Source organism: Hordeum vulgare, chromosome 5H (assembly GCF_904849725.1).
Source record: "Hordeum vulgare subsp. vulgare chromosome 5H, MorexV3_pseudomolecules_assembly, whole genome shotgun sequence".
NCBI classification, from domain to species: Eukaryota; Viridiplantae; Streptophyta; class Magnoliopsida; order Poales; family Poaceae; genus Hordeum; species Hordeum vulgare.
The window spans coordinates 505,342,447-505,360,298 of record NC_058522.1 but is presented as its reverse complement, the minus strand read 5'-3'; positions in this window follow the sequence as shown (position 1 = coordinate 505,360,298).

The following is a 17,852-nucleotide window of genomic DNA, read 5'->3' as shown; positions in this document are numbered from 1 at the left end:
AAGATGACTAAGACTCCGTTCTCCGGAACTATGGAGCGTGCAAGTGACTTGTTGGAAATCATACATATCGATGTGTGTGGCCCGATGAGCGTAGAGGCGCGCGGCGGATATCGTTATTTTCTCACCTTCACTGACGATTTGAGTAGATAGGGTTATGTCTACTTGATGAAGCACAAGTCTGAAACATTTGAAAAGTTCAAGCAATTTCAGAGTGAAGTGGAAAATCATCGTAACAAGAAGATCAAGTTCCTATGGTCTGATCGTGGGGGTGAATATCTGAGTTTCGAGTTTGGTGCTCACTTAAGACAATGTGGAATTGTTTCACAGTTAACACCGCCTGGAACACCACAGCGTAATGGTGTGTCCGAACGTCGTAATCGTACTTTATTAGAGATGGTGCGATCTATGATGTCTCTTACCGATTTGCCGTTATCATTTTGGGGTTATGCATTAGAAACAGCTGCATTCACTTTAAATAGGGCACCATCAAAATCCGTTGAGACGACACCATACGAACTGTGGTATGGCAAAAGGCCAAAGTTGTCGTTTCTTAAAGTTTGAGGATGTGATGCTTATGTCAAAAAGCTTCAGCCTGAAAAGCTGGAACCCAAAGCGGAAAGGTGCGTCTTCATAGGTTACCCAAAAGAGACAGTTGGGTACACCTTCTATCTCAAATCCGAGGGCAAAGTGTTTGTTGCTAAAAACGGAGCTTTTCTCGAGAAGGAGTTTCTCTCGAGAGAATTGAGTGGGAGGAAGATAGAACTTGACGAGGTTGTCGAACCTCTCATCCCTCTGGATGGTGGCGCAGGGCAAGGGGAAACCTCTGTCATTGCGGCGCCGGTTGCGGAGGAAGTTAATGATGATGATCATGAAACTCCGGTTCAAGTTTCTATCAAACCACGCAGGTCGACGAGACCACGTACTGCTCCAGAGTGGTACGGTAATCTCGTCTTATCAATCATGTTGTTAGACAACAATGAACCTGCAAATTATGAAGGAGCAATGGTGGGCCCAGATTCCAACAAATGGCTAGAAGCCATGAAGTCCGAGATAGGATCCATGTATGAGAACAAAGTGTGGACTTTGGAAGTACTACCTGAGGGCCGCAAGGCTATTCAGAACAAATGGATCTTTAAGAGGAAGACGGACGCTGACGGCAATGTGACCGTTTATAAAGCTCGACTTGTGGCAAAGGGTTTTTCACAAGTTCAAGGAGTTGACTACGATGAGACATTCTCACCCGTAGCGATGCTTAAGTCCTTCAGAATCATGTTAGCAATAGCTGCATTTTTCGATTATGAAATCTGGCAGATGGATGTCAAAACGACGTTCCTTAACGGTTTCCTTAAGGAAGAGTTGTATATGATACAACCCGAAGGTTTTGTCGATCCTAAGAATGCTAACAAGGTGTGCAAGCTCCAGCGATCCATTTATGGACTGGTGCAAGCATCTCGGAGTTGGAACAAACGTTTTGATGAGGTGATCAAAGCATTTGGGTTTATACAAGTGGTTGGAGAATCTTGTATTTACAAGAAAGTGAGTGGGAGCTCTGTGGCGTTTCTAATATTATATGTGGATGACATATTGCTGATTGGAAACAACGTGGAGTTTTTGGAGAGCATAAAGGATTACTTGAATAAAAGTTTCTCTATGAAGGACCTAGGAGAAGCTGCTTACATTCTAGGCATTAAGATCTATAGGGATAGATCAAAACGCCTGATAGGACTTTCACAAAGCACATACCTTGATAAAGTTTTGAAGAGGTTCAAAATGGAACAGTCCAAGAAAGGGTTCTTGCCAGTTTTACAAGGTACGAAATTGAGTAAGACTCAGTGCCCAGCAACTAATGAAGATAGAGAGCATATGCACTAGACCAGATGTTAGCCTGGCCATAAGTATGGCAGGTAGGTTCCAGAGTAATCCAGGAGTGGATCACTGGACAGCGGTCAAGAATATCCTGAAGTACCTGAAAAGGACTAAGGAGATGTTTCTCGTGTATGGAGCTGACGAAGAGCTCGTCGTAAAAGGTTACGTCGATGCAAGCTTTGACACAAATCCGGACGACTCTAAGTCGCAAACCGGATACGTATTTATTCTTAATGGGGGTGCGGTAAGCTGGTGCAGTTCCAAGCAAAGCGTCGTAGCAGATTCTACATGTGAAGCGGAATACATGGCTGCCTCGGAGGCGGCTAAGGAGGGTGTCTGGATGAAGCAGTTCATGACGGATCTTGGAGTGGTGCCAAGCGCACTGAATCCAATAACCTTGTTCTGTGACAACACGGGTGCCATTGCCTTAGCAATGGAACCACAGTTTCACAAGAAGACCAGACACATCAAACGACGCTTCAACCTCATCCGCGACTACGTCGAGGGAGAGGACGTAAATATATGCAAAGTGCACATGGATCTGAATGTAGCAGACCCGCTGACTAAACCTCTTCCACGGCCAAAGCATGATCAACACCAGAACTGTATGGGTGTTAGATTTATTACAATGTAATTCGCATGATGATGTGAGGGCTAGATTATTGACTCTAGTGCAAGTGGGAGACTGTTGGAATTATGCCCTAGAGGCAATAATAAATGTAGTTATTATTATAATTCCTGTATCAAGATAATAGTTTATTATCCATGCTATAATTGTATTGAATGAAGACTCATTTACATGTGTGGATACATAGACGAAACACCGTCCCTAGCATGCCTCTAGTTGGCTAGCCAGTTGATCAATGATAGTCAGTGTCTTCTGATTATGAACAAGGTGTTGTTGCTTGATAACTGGATCACATCATTGGGAGAATCACGTGATGGACTAGACCCAAACTAATAGACGTAGCATGTTGATCGTGTCATTTTGTTGCTACTGTTTTCTGCGTGTCAAGTATTTATTCCTATGACCATGAGATCATATAACTCACTGACACCGGAGGAATGCTTTGTGTGTATCAAACGTCGCAACGTAACTGGGTGACTATAAAGATGCTCTACAGGTATCTCCGAAGGTGTTAGTTGAGTTAGTATGGATCAAGACTGGGATTTGTCACTCCGTGTGACGGAGAGGTATCTCGGGGCCCACTCGGTAATACAACATCACACACAAGCCTTGCAAGCAATGTAACTTAGTGTAAATTGCGGGATCTTGTATTACGGAACGAGTAAAGAGACTTGCCGGTAAACGAGATTGAAATAGGTATGCGCATACTGACGATCGAATCTCGGGCAAGTAACATACCGAAGGACAAAGGGAATGACATACGGGATTATACGAATCCTTGGCACTGAGGTTCAAACGATAAGATCTTCGTAGAATATGTAGGATCCAATATGGGCATCCAGGTCCCGCTATTGGATATTGACCGAGGAGTCTCTCGGGTCATGTCTACATAGTTCTCGAACCCGCAGGGTCTGCACACTTAAGGTTCGACGTTGTTTTATGCGTATTTGAGTTATATGGTTGGTTACCGAATGTTGTTCGGAGTCCCGGATGAGATCACGGACGTCACGAGGGTTTCCGGAATGGTCCGGAAATGAAGATTGATATATAGGATGACCTCATTTGATTACCGGAAGGTTTTCGGAGTTACCGGGAATGTACCGGGAATGACGAATGGGTTCCGGGAGTTCGCCGGGGGGGGGCAACCCACCCCGGGGAAGCCCATAGGCCATGAGGGTGGCGCACCAGCCCTTAGTGGGCTGGTGGGGCAGCCCAAAAGGGCCCTATGCGCCTAGGAAAGAAAATCAAAGAGAAAAAAAAGAGGAGGTGGGAAGGGAAGGAAGGACTCCCACCCACCAAACCAAGTCCAACTCGGTTTGGGGGGGGAGTCTTCCCCCTTGGACTCGGCCGACCCCCTTGGGGCTCCTTGAGCCCCAAGGCAAGGTCCCCTCCCTCCCACCTATATATACGGAGGTTTTAGGGCTGATTTGAGACGACTTTTCCACGGCAGCCCGACCACATACCTCCACGGTTTTTCCTCTAGATCGCGTTTCTGCGGAGCTCGGGCGGAGCCCTGCTGAGACAAGGTCATCACCAACCTCCGGAGCGCCGTCACGCTGCCAGAGAACTCTTCTACCTCTCCGTCTCTCTTGCTGGATCAAGAAGGCCGAGATCATCGTCGAGCTGTACGTGTGCTGAACGCGGAGGTGCCGTCCGTTCGGTACTAGATCGTGGGACTGATCGCGGGATTGTTCGCGGGGCGGATCGAGGGACGTGAGGACGTTCCACTACATCAACCGTGTTCACTAACGCTTCTGCTGTACGGTCTACAAGGGTACGTAGATCACTCATCCCCTCTCGTAGATGGACATCACCATGATAGGTCTTCGTGCGCGTAGGAAAATTTTTGTTTCCCATGCGACGTTCCCCAACATTGATGCTCTCATAGGTGGCACAAAACTTGTTGCACTCTTGTTGAATCACCCTGCAACGCTTCGAAAGTGACACACATCCACGATTGCTTTGCATTTGGTACGGGGGAAACTTCTTGCGCTCATGGAACTCACGATGGACACGAGTCAATAAGGTTGGATACTTTTTTTGGCACCAACCTTTGGGTCTTGCTTAATGTCCCTCCACCACTCACAAATGAGTTTGTCCTCTTGCTCTTTCATTTATATTCTTCTACATATTTACACGCCAAGTAGTTTGGGGCGGAGGGTATATTAATAACCCCTCTTAAGAAAGAGCATATGTTTGCCACGACGTAGGATAAGTGGAAAATACAAAACCTGGAAGCGATTTGTGTCATCTTATTACTTCTTCCTGCGTGGAAAAGAGAAACAATTCTAGTTCTAGCTTCGTGCTACAACTACGATTTGCCAATGCAGCCCAAAACAAGCTCCCTTCCGTGTGCCAATGCATCCCAAAACAATCTCTCTTGTGTCGTTGTGTGCGTGTGGAAGGAAAAGAAGCCCTACTCAGTTGGGCCCCGCTTCGCTCCCGCAGGGGCGACCCGGGTGGCTCAAACCCTAGCCCATCGCTGAGGCTCCCTCCCTCCGTCTCCTCTCCCTTATCACCGCTGGAGGGGCCGTCGGCACGCCGTGTGGCTGTTGAGGATGTTGGGGGCGAGGATCTAGTTGCTCCGCCTTTGTGGAGGATCTCAGAGGTAAGGTGGCGACCTCGGGTGGTGGAGGGGCTACGTCGACCTCTACTTGTGGTGTCGGCATGTGCTGCTCGTCCACCTTGATCGTCTGGGCGGCGGGGTGACACAAAGCAACGGTTGTGGTGCGTGATGGCCTCAGGGGCACCCTCATCAGATTTGGTGGCGCCATCCTCTTCAAACTCTTGTCGCCGCTCACGGGGCGTGCCTTGATGCTCTTATAGGTGGCACAAAACTAGTCGCACTCTTGTTGAATCACCCTGCAATGCTTCGAAAGTGGCACACATCCACGCTTGCTTTGCATTTGGTATGGGGAAGCTTCTTGCGCTCATGGAACTCACGACGGACACGAGTCCATAAGGCTGAATACTTTTTTTTGGCACCGACCTTTGGGTCTTGCCCAATGTCCCTCCAGCACTCACAAAGGAGCTTGTCCTCTTGCTCTTGCATTTGTATTCTTCTACATATTTACACGCCAAGTAATTCGGGACGGATGCTATATTAATAACCCCTCTTAAGAAAGAGCAGATGTTAGCCACGACCTAGGATAAGTGGAAAATACAAAACCTCGAAGCGATTTGTGTCATCTTATTACTTCTTCCTGCGTGGAAAAGAGAAACGATTCTAGTTCTAGCTTAGAACTACAACTACGATTTGCCAATGCAGCCCAAAACAAGCTCCCTTCTGTGTGCCAACGCATCCCAAAACAACCTCGCTTGTGTTAGTGTGTGCGTGTGGAAGGAAAAGAAGCCCTACTCACTTGGCCCCCACTTCGCTCCTGCAGGAGCGACTCGGGCGGCTCAAACCCTAACCCATCACCGAGGCTCCCTCCCTCCTTCTCCTCTCCCTTATCATCGACGGAGAGGCCGTCGGCACGCCGTGTGGTCGTTGAAGACCGTGGGGACGAGGATCTAGTTGCTCCGCCTTTGTGGAGGATCTTAGAGGTAAGGTGGCGACCTCGGGTGGTGGAGGAGCTACGTCGCCCTCTGCTGGCGGTGCCAGCATGTGCTAGTCGTCCACCTCGATCGTCTGGGCGGTGGGGTGACACAGGGCAACAGTTGTGGTGCGCGATGGCCTCAGGGGCACCCTCATCAGACCTGGTGGTGCCATCCTCTTCAAACTCTTGTCGCCCTCGTCTCGGATCCGTCCATCGGTGGTCTCCGGGCGCCGTAGTCGTGTCTTCTCTTGAGGTGGGTGTGGGAGAAGGGACCAAAGAAATCCATGGTCGGCTGTGCCGGCGTGCCGGCAGCGACGCCCGAGGGCGGCGCCCCCTACATGTAGGCGCTTGTAAGGGTGTGTTTGGTAGCATGCATGGACCTAGCTTAGTTGTTCTTCTCTCATCTATGATGAGTGTAGACATGTTGAGTTCATGAAGTTGTCCTTGTTTGGCAGTGATGTATGCGGTGAGACATGCTGAGCTAAGACTTTGTTTGGCAGCGTGCATGTGTTTAGACATGCTCAACATTTGAAAAATTGTGAACATTTTTTAAAATTTTGAACAATTTGAAATTCTGATTTTTCGAAAATTTTATGAAAATTTGAAATTTTGAATATTTCATAAAAACTAAAACAAAATTTGAAATTATAAACATTTTTATGAAAATTTAAACAAATTTTGAAACACTAAACATTTTTTGAAAAGTTATGATTTTTAAAACTGTGAACATTTCTTATTTTTTAAATCTTTTTTAATTTAAACGTAATTTGAAATTCTAAACATTTTTTGAAATTTTAAAGAATTTTGAAATTCTAAACATTTCTTGAAAAATTAAAAGTTCTGGACTTTTTTGAAAATGGAACAAATTTTAAAATTTTGAATATGTTTTGAAAACTTAAACAGTTTTTGAAATTATGAATATTTTCTGAAAATTTAAACATATCTCGACATGGTCTCATGGGTGGGGATGAGGGTCACGGGCCACCATGGCTACCCCCATGCACCGTGTCTCGGGTGCATGATATGGACATGGGTGAGGACCCTTTTATGCATCATATGAGCATAGCTCGGGTGAGCCCATACACCCGACCAAACAAGCGAAAGTGGATCGGATTGCGAACTTTTGTCCTCATGCACCCTCCATGCATCCTTCCGAACACACCCCGAATTCCTCCTTTTTTCCTCCTCTTCCTTCCATATTGCTCGTGGTACCAGCTGAAAATCAAGATCCCTCTCGATTGGGCGGCATCGAGCGTGGGCGCCGTCACCTTCAAGGAGGTGCCATCTTTGATGAGCTTTGGATGAAAGCGCGCTTGTTCTGTTTCTTTGGAGGGGTGTCGACGATGAGGGCATGCGTGCGTGCATGTCGCGCACAAGCAAAATGTGAACGGTTGCCCCCGAGCCAACATCTTCCTTAGAGCATCTCCAATAGCCGCTTCGGGCACTCCAGCGGAGGCGCAAAAAAACACGCGTGCGGCATAAACGGTTCAACGCGCGAGACGAAGCGACATCGTTGCTACTTCTTGAGCTTGCGTTGGTTTTCCCTTGAAGAGGAAAGGGTGATGCAGCAAAGTAGAGATAACTATTTCCCTCAGTTTGAGAACCAAGGTATCAATCCAGTAGGAGTATCAAGATGAGGCACCAATGAACCTGCGCAAAAACAAACAAACTTGCACCCAACGCGATAAAGGGGTTGTCAATCCCTTCACGATTACTTGCAAGGTGAGATCTGATCGTGGTGAAAGGTAAAAAGATAAAAGTGCAGCAAGGTATTTTTGGTATTTTTGTATGTAGATCTGAATATATAATGTGTAAAATAGACCCGGGAGCCATAGTGTTCACTAGAGGCTTCTCTCATGATAGCAAGTATTACGGTGGGTGAACGAATTACTGTCGAGCAATTGATAGAATCGCGCAAAGTCATGATGATATCTAAGGCAATGATCATACATATAGGCATCATGTCCGAGACAAGTAGACCGATACTTTTTGCATCTACTACTATTACTCCACACATAGACCGCTATCCAGCATGCATCTAGTGTATTACGTTCATAACAAACAGAGTAACGCCTTAAGCAAGATGACATGATGTAGAGGGATAAATTCATGCAATATGACATAAACCCCATCTTTTTACCCTTGATGGCAGCAACACGATGCGTGCCTCGCTACCCCTTCTGTCACTAGGTGAGGACACCGCACGGTATGAACCCAAAACCAAGCACTTCTCCCATTGCAAGAATTATAGATCAAGTTGGCCAAACGAAACCCATAACTCGAAGAGAATTACAAGGATACGAAATCATGCATATAAGAAATCAGAGAAGACTCAAATAATATTCATAGATAATCTGATCATAAATCCACAATTCATCTGATCTCGACAAACACATCGCCAAAGAAAGTTACATCCGATAGATCTCAATGAAGATCATGGAGAACTTTGTATTGAAGATCCAAGAGAGAGAAGAAGCCATCTAGCTACTAGCTATGGACCCGAAGGTCTATGGTGAACTACTCACGCATCATCGGGGAGGCAATGGTGTTGATGAAGAAGGCCTCCATGTCCGAATCCCCCTCCGGCAGGGCACCAGAACGATCCCCAGATGGGATCTCGCGGAGACAGAAGCTTGCGGCGGCGAAAAAGTATTTTCGTGGCTCTCTTTGTTGGTTTCGTGATTTTTGGGAATTTATAGGCGAAAGAGGTAGGGCAAAGGAGGCAAGGGGGGCCCACGAGCCTGGTAGGCGCCCCCCCCGGATCGCGCCTAGGGGGCTCGTGACCTCCCATGGGACCTCGTGCCTTGGTTCTCAAGTCTTCTGGGTATCTTCTATTATGGAAAAATCATCTCACAGGTTTTATTCCGTTTGGACTCCGTTTAATATTCTTTTCTGAAAAAGGTCAAAAACACGGGAAAAAACAGAAACTGGCACTAGGCACTGAGTTAATAGGTTAGTCCCAAAAAATGATATAAAATGGCATATAAATGCATATAAGACATCCCAAGTTGGTAATATAATAGCATGGAACAATCAAAAATTATAGATACGTTGGAGACGTATCAAGCATCCCCAAGCTTAACTCGTGCTCGTCCTCGAGTAGGGAAGTGATAAAGACCGAATTTTTGATGTGGAATGCTACCTAACATATTTGTTCTTTGTAACTTCTTTATTGTGGCATGAATGTTCAGATCCATAAGATTCAAAACAATAGTTTAATATTGACATGAAAACAATAATACTTCAAGCATACTAGCAAAGTAATCGTGAACTTTTGAAATAACAAGGCCAAAGAAAGTTATCTCTACAAAATCATATAGTCTCGCAATGCTCCATCATACCCACACAACGAATTTAAATCATGCACAACCCCGGTATTGTCCAAGTAATTGTTTTCGCACTCTTACTTTCTCAACTTTTTCAACTCTCACGCAATACATGAGCGTGAGCCATGGATATAGCGCTATAGGTGGAATAGAGTGTGGCGGAGGTTGTGAGGCAAAAAGGAGGAGGTGGTAACATCGACTCGGTGTATCAATGGGTTATGGAGATGCCCATCAATAGATATAAATGTGAATGAGTAGGGATTTCCATGCAACGGATGCACTAGAGCTATAAGTGTATGAAAGCTCAAAAAGAAAACTAGTGGGTGTGCACCCAACTTGCTTGCTTACGAAGACCTAGGGCAATTGAGGAAGCCCATCATTGGAATATACAAGCCAAGTTATATAATGAAAATTCCCACTAGTATATGAAAGTGACAAAACAAGAGACTCTCTATCATGAAGAACATGGTGCTACTTTTGAAGCACAAGTGTGGAAAAAGATAGTAGCATTGTCCCTTCTCTCTTTTTCTCTCATCATTTTTTTGTTTGGGCTCTTTGGCCTCTCTTTTTTCATTTCATTTTTTTTTCTTTTTTTTGGGCATATTTGGCCTCCTTTTTTTTATTTCCTCATATGGGACAATGCTCTAATAATGATGATCATCACACTTTTATTTACTTACAACTCAATACTTAGAACAATAATTACTCTATATGAAATGCCTCCGGCAGTGTACCGGGATGTGCAACGATCTAGCTTAGCGTATGACGTTGACACATCCCGCTAGCTATCTTACGATGATGCAATGGCAAAATGAAAATGACGGCACATGTCATGAGACAGAACGATGGAAGTTGCATGGCAATATATCTCGGAATGGCTATGAAAATGCCATAATAGGTAGGTATGGTGGCTGTTTTCAGGAAGGTATATGGTGGGTTTGAGCACCGGCGAAAGTTGCGCGGCCCTAGAGAGGCTAGCAATGGTGGAAGGTGAGAGTGCATCTATACCATGGGCTCACATTAGTCATGAAGAACTCATATACTTACTGCGAAAGTTTTATTAGTAATCGAAACAAAGTGCTAAATGCATACTCCTAGGGGAAGGGTTGGTATGTGTTAACCATCGCGCGATCCCGACCGCCACACAAATGATGACAATCAATAAATCAGTTATGCTACGACTTCCTAACATAGCGGTTCACCGTACGTGCATGCTACGGGAATCACTAACCTCAACACAAGTATTTCTAGATTCACAACACCCTACTAACATAACTCTAACATTACCATATCCATATCTCAAAACTAATTGTGAGGAATCAAACTTCTCTTACTAATCAATGCACTTGAATATGAAAGTTTTTATTATATCCTCTTTGGATGCCTATCATATTTAGGACTAATTTCATAACACATGCCAATTACCAAGTTACTTAGAGAGAGCGCTCCCAAAATGATATAAGTGAAGATCGAGAGTTTTTATTTCTACAAAATATGACATCGTCGTGCTCTAAAAAGATTTAAGTGAAGCACTAGAGCAAAATTATCTAGCTCAAAATATATATATGAAGCTCATGGCAGCTAAATTTCCTAGCTCAAAAGATATAAGTGAACCTCATTGAGTATTCTAACAAATTCACGATGAGTGCATGTCCCTCTCAAAAAGGTGTGAAACAAGGATGATTGTGATGAAACAAAAAGCAAAGACTCCTATAATACACGACGCTCCAAGCAAAACACATATCATGTGGTAAATAAAAATATAGCTCCAAGTAACGTTACCGATGGATTGAAGACGAAATAGGGGATGCCATGGTGTCCTAGAATTTGGCTTGTGATGTCTTTGGCAGCCCCAAGCTTAGGCTCTGTCCACTCTTTATTCCATTGTCCATAAGAACATCATCCAAAACTTGAAAACTTCACAACACAAAACTTAAACAGAAACTCGTGATATCATTAACACACTACAAGAAATATGCTCATACATGATGTTTTTTAAGACGTCGTTGATGAATTCGTCATAAATCTATGACGAATTCATCCGAGATTGTCGTAAACCGTTTGAGGGGATCAAATCTACATATAAATTACGACGATGTGAGTCAAAAACGTCGTAACGCATAAGATGAGATCGTCATAACTTTTACGACGATTATAAAAATGTCGTAACATGTTCTAACTATGTTGACATGTCACTCGTGGGTCCATTATATTCCACCTCATCCATGTATTGAACTGTTTTTTATACCACTTTTTTGTTGGGCTATTTTTCATCATACTTTTATATTGGGCTGGTAATTTATCCTCCATGCTTGCTAATGGGTTGGTTTGTGGTATGTCATAATATTTTATATTATACATAATATATTGTCTAATATTTTTAAAATGAGTTGCTACATTTTTACAACAAAGATTTGGTAGGTTCTTTACAAAAAACCTATTTTCTGGCACTTTGAAAATAGAAAATGATTTTTTTTTGCAAACAAAATGTAAAATCTCTTTGACAACGTTGTTTGTCATACCAACACACACACACATGTGGACAATATTGGGTCATTGTAACAAACTATAAGAGGATAAAATATAAGAGAAACAAACAAACAACAAAAAATTTATATAAGCTTAATTCTGATTGGTGGAATGTGCTATGGTCTAAAGAATATGAAATTGGACATGGTATTGGTTCATCATTTTTAGAAGGTGTGAAAAAATATTTGAGAAATTTGCTAAATATTAACATGTTTATTTTATCAAAAGTAATAGGTAAACAAACACAATTTTGTTTGCTCATTTCCTATTAGCTAAAACCTCCTTTCCTCGGATCGATGACGTGGCAGGGCAGTCAGCCCCACTTTAGCTGATCTGAGCCGTTAAAGCCAACAGATCAAACGTCTCTCAATGAATCCAAACGCTGCGGGCAAAAAAAAACTGCGCAAACCCTACCCTCGTCCCACCCAGACCGATCCACCCCTCCCATCGTCTCGTCTCTCCAGATCCGATCCACCCCGCCTCCATCTCCCACCGACCGCCGCCACCCCACCCACCTCTCATGGATGGAACAAGCCCCGCTGGCGAGCGACCCCAACACCGGTGGCGGCTGCCGGCGCCACCTCCCTCTCCTCACTGGCCGGAGATCCACCTCCCGATTCCACCTTCTCCCGACGAACCCCCTGCCCAGGGGCGGCCTACCGCGATGGTGAGGGAGCTGCGCATCAACACCGCGCATGGAAATCAGAATCAAGTTGTGAAATTACGCCACCGGCGGATCAAAATTGGAGCATTCCTTCCCCATTCCCCACCCCCGATCTCGGCCCTAGCCGCCGCCGCCGCCTCCAGCCTCCCGCCCGCCGTCTCCGCCGCGCGGGCCAACCTCCCCGCCCCCGGAGTCTCCCGCGCCCGCGGCGGGGCCATGCCGGCGGCGGGGATGGACAAAGTGATAGCGACGGTGAGCGGCTACCACGGCGACGATCGGCACAGGGTCGTGAAGCTCATCTCGGAGGCCGGCGCCAGCTACGTCGGTGCCATGAGCAGATCCATAACCCACCTGGTAATCTCTTCGCGCTCGTCATCGACCCCAGTCTCCGCTGCACCCGCTGATTCGCGTTGCCTTGTTTGAGCCGTGGTTAGGTTTGCTGGAGGCTCGAGGGGAAGAAGTATGACATCGTGAGGCGGCTCCGGGTCCGCATCGTCAGCCACTGCTGGTTCCTCGACTGCCTCCGGCAGGGGAGGCGCCTCCCCGAGGGCCCCTACGCCATGGAAAGGTAGCTTTTTTATCGTCGTGCAGTTATACATGTAGTGGTGCATGGTGAATTGCTTCTGCTGTGTAAGTGGATGGATTAGTTAGAAGGGATGATTCTACAAGTGAATGCGAAAGAAAATCGGGGCCAGGAATTGTTTTCACGGCTTGTTTCTGATTTCCATGCGCATGTTTGCAGCAACAGTTTAATTTGCTGTCACAGAGCGATGCACATCTTTGACCCCACCGGCTCTGGCTATAACTCCACGTTAACATGATCTAAACGTGCAAAACCACTATGTGTGTCTTTGATGTAGATACTTACAGTTCTTTAGGCGTTGCTTAGTTGATGCCTTGTAATAGACTAGCCAAAGTAGCATGGTTCCTTTTTCTTACTAGCGAATGCGGAAATTGTGCTAACACCTATCTTCACAACTGAATGTTTGCAAGTGCTGAGGAGATGGTGGAACAAGGCGTGGAGGCGCTGCGAGCTCAAGAGCCCATAGCTGCAGATGTTGGAGGTCGGGCTGGAGATAGCACTGATTGAGGTTGTGCTGCCCCTCGCCAGTTAACTATAGGTTGGTCAATAGTAGGGTGCTTCTGGCTCTTATTGGCCTGTAACATGGTCATCTATTATTAACCTGGATTAATCTCGTCTGCCTTGATTTAACAATGATATGCGTGTTTGTCTGTCATCAAGCATTTAGAATGGAACTAGTGAGGTATTATTTGGAAATCTAGGATAAATGCCAAGGACCTAGTTGTTATTTTGGCTCTGAATCGAATGGTTGATGTTGCGTTAGGCAAAACTAGGCGTGACACAGTTTTATTTCTTCCTACTCAAAAGTAAAAAGTGAATTTGGTGGATCTAGTATGGGAGATTATTCTTTGAATTTGCATATCTTTTGTGAAATATGTCATATGCAAACATCTCACCGCGTTTCTCCTGGTTCTCTTTAACTTTAATTGTTTCTTTTCACGCTTAAAAAGGTTTATTTTCCTTTTATAAGTTTGCTGTGTATCAGAACATGTTTGTGGACTTTAACTACTGTATTCCAGATTATGCTACCAACCAAAATCAAATAATTAATTCAAATACTCCAGTGTTAGTTGCGATTACAGTGCAACAAAACAAACAACATCAACAACATGAATCTTGATGCAGTTTAGATGGTTTATCATGTGCAGATAGCCAAATACATGCAGGCTGTGGCGCCCATCAGAAAATAATGATGATAGTGCTACTGTGACTTTTAGTGTTTCTGTGTGGATTCTTGGTGTGGTTGTGGCTTCTTTTCTTGCTTGTTGAGCTCTCTGTTCCTGCTTACCTACTTGTGGTTGGCGCCTTGGCTGGTGCAGCAGCACAACACCATACCAACTAGAAAAACTGCTTTGTGTTTTAGCTGATTCTCGGCAAGTTCGGTCTCTGAATTGCTAAGTGGTAGTATGGTGACTGATATTTTTTCCTGCTCTTAGTTTCTCTCAAGTCAAGTCTAGTCCAGTTAGGCTTTTTTTACTCTTGATAGGTACTACTAATTTGGACTGGTGTTTTCCTGAAATTATATGTTGGTTTCATCAGCTGAGTGGAAATGCTTCTGTTTCTTTTTGTATGCAGGTGGTACCTCAGAAAGAAGACTGAGGGATTGTGTGTTAAGGAAGTACGGTGATCTGAACTTTGTTCTCCCAGGTAGATGCATGCTTTCAATTCTGTTGGATACATTCCTTCCTTTTGATTTACTTCACTTGCAGTAGAATTCTTCCACTTTTCTCTTGTAATTTTCTGAATGAATTTGCAGTTATTCTTGCCTAGTCCACTCATATCACACTTCTGCCTAATTCAGTACAGTTCCACTTGCGCGTCGTGCCTAATTATGCTATTTGCTACTGTGATTTGAATTTAGGAGCAAGATGAAATCGTTTTCTGACAATAGTAGGCAGGATTTACTGACAGTTTCCAATCCTCTATTTCTTCAGTTCGACACACTCAAGACAGAACTTGAACCTTCCCAAGCGTCGACAGTGGTACCCTTCTGATGATAGACTGCATTTGCATGTGAAGAGGATCGGATGACCACGTTCTTCTCCACTTCAAACTATCAGAGGGGCCTTGCCGCATCAACCTAAAAATTTCTTTCTCTAATTTCTGAAGCATAGCATCAACCTAAAAATGCAGCAAAACAGAATGTAAACATTAGCCCTTTAGTATAACATGATTAGAGCTCCGAAACACATGGGTTTTGTTTTGGCATGCTTGTTTACTTTTTCTTGTTATCTTCAGTTATCTACTACTCAATTATGCGCAGCAACACAAGAGGTTGTTTCAAAGCTAGGTCAGAACTTAGAACAGTTCCTGTCATAATTCAAATGATACCTCTGTGCCATTCGGTACGAGGCCAGAAAGTGCAGACAAGAAAATTGAAGGTAGCGATCAGTAGTATATCTGAAGTAAATTTTATCTCTTCTCCACAAAGCACAAAATAATCCAACCACGTTTGCTTCTCTAGTAGTTCGCCGGAGATGCTTTTGTGGGGCAAAGGGTGTGACACGTGTGGGGTTGTAGTCACCTATTCATATCCTTGTAAATAAATTTTCTCAGTATAAATTCAGATTTTCCTGCTGCTGATGTGCCCTACTTCTCTCAGTCTATTTTCCCACGATTTTCCTGCTGTTGCTGGTGTCCTACTTTAGATTTTCATGCTGCTGCTGGTGTCCTACTTCTCTCAAATTTTCTCAGTATCATTCATATAGGATCACAGCCTACTGCTCCTACTTCTCTCAGTCACATTTGTTTTTTGTACAATGAGGCTAAGAGCAGCAGGAAAACATCATTTTTTTCAGATAATTATTGCTTCAGTATATTTACTTGGACCGCTTAATTATATTTTGTTGGGAAAAACACCACAAACATGTTTTTTTGAAAGACACAAACATGTCTTCATTGTTGACCTTCTAAATAGCACACTACCAATTTCTAGTTGTTGATTTGGCTAGCTGTGAGTGAGATTTATCATATATATCCTCTAGGTTCAGTTTTGAGTACAAATTAAACGCTCATGCTTGTTAGTACAACAGTGCAAGTCTGATTAATTAACTATTTGAGAGATGCATGCTAGGGGCATATATGATTCTACACTTCTAAAACTTTTTAGTCCCTTGCATACTTTTGGCTAGCTCATGTCACACTGCAAGCAATTCAATAATGTGATATCTGAAACTACTTTACCATCTCTTACAGGCAAGGTGCATGGAGGTAGGCTCAGCTTCGGCGTCTTCCATTGGACTGCCCCGTTGCTGCCGGTGACGCTGTTTGGCATCGGCATGGTGAGCTCCTCTCCCCCTCTGCTCCATGCCTCTTGTCCCCGGTTGCTCTGATGATCCTCATGGCCTTCGAGCCACGGTCATGGTGTGGGTCTATGGCCATCGTTCCATGGCTGTCTTGTTAGGCTGCTAGAGTCCTTTCATAATCATCATGCCACTGTTTGCTTTTAAAGTTTGCTCATTTCTCTGTTTACCATGCTAGCTAACACTAGCCTACCTGATGCAAACTTGCTGAATATATGTATGGGTAGTTCCTGGTGGTCACTTATTATCCAAGGGAGTAGTTTTGGTACTTAACGAATGGTGTTTCAGCTAGCTTGCACCTCATCTAGCTACTCACTGTTATTGTTACACCTGAGATGATATTTTGTTCTTCGAAAGACGTTTTACAATTTAGCATTGCCATCTAGTTCCTGCGCCTCAACAATACATTACTTTGTTTGTATGCAGGTATACTAGAGCCCATAAAAGCTGGTATCAGGGATGCAAAACTAGGAGTGGGGAAGCAAGATCCGGATGACTTCTTCACAGCGAGTGCTAATTTCTGTATTTTCTTTTGAGATTCTTTTGGGTTGATGCTTCAGTTGTGAAAACTGGTATCTGATTGTCAACTGTGAATCAGATGAGTTATTGTATTATGTAAACCTGGAGATGTATTATGTGATGTTATATGATGATTTTAATTCGACTTGGAGTTTTCTTGATTTGAACATGAAATAGTGCTGCATTTAATATTGGACAAATAATTGGTTTAAAAGGCCCAATAAATAGAAATGAAATCAAGTTCTGAAAAAAAAGTTGCTGAATTCAAAAATGAAAAAAGGCCAAAACTGAAACTGGACCAAATGTATTTGGACACTAAAAGGCCAGGGCCCAAAAAAATTCAAAAAAGACAAACTAAAAGTGGCTATAAATGGGCTAAGGCCCAAAAAGAAGCCCAAAAAATAAAACCAGCCCATGTGATCAATTGAAATGGGTTGGGCTGATTTCAATTATGATGTTTTGATTTCGTCGTAATTTTGCCACGTAGGACTGCCATGTAGGACTGGGTTAGATTGTCAACGACGATTTAGGATCGTCGTAAAGGTTACGGCGATCCATGAATCGTCGTAGAAGTTACGACGATTTTGATCAAAACGTCGCTCGTGTTCATTTGTGACGCTCCATTTTCGACGCTTGGTTTTTCGTCGTGAGATCGTCGTAAACTAGAAACTGTGACGATGTAGCGACGAAAATATATCGTCGTGTATTAGCATATTCCTTGTAGTGATAGGAAAACAAATCACCAACTTCTTAGGCACTGTAGTAAACTTAATTTCCATTTAGATTGATGTTATATTACTGTATTCTCACATCTCTATGGCTCGTACCCCCCGATACTAACCATAGTTTCATCAAAATAAGTAATCAACACAACAAAAACAGATACTATCAAAAAT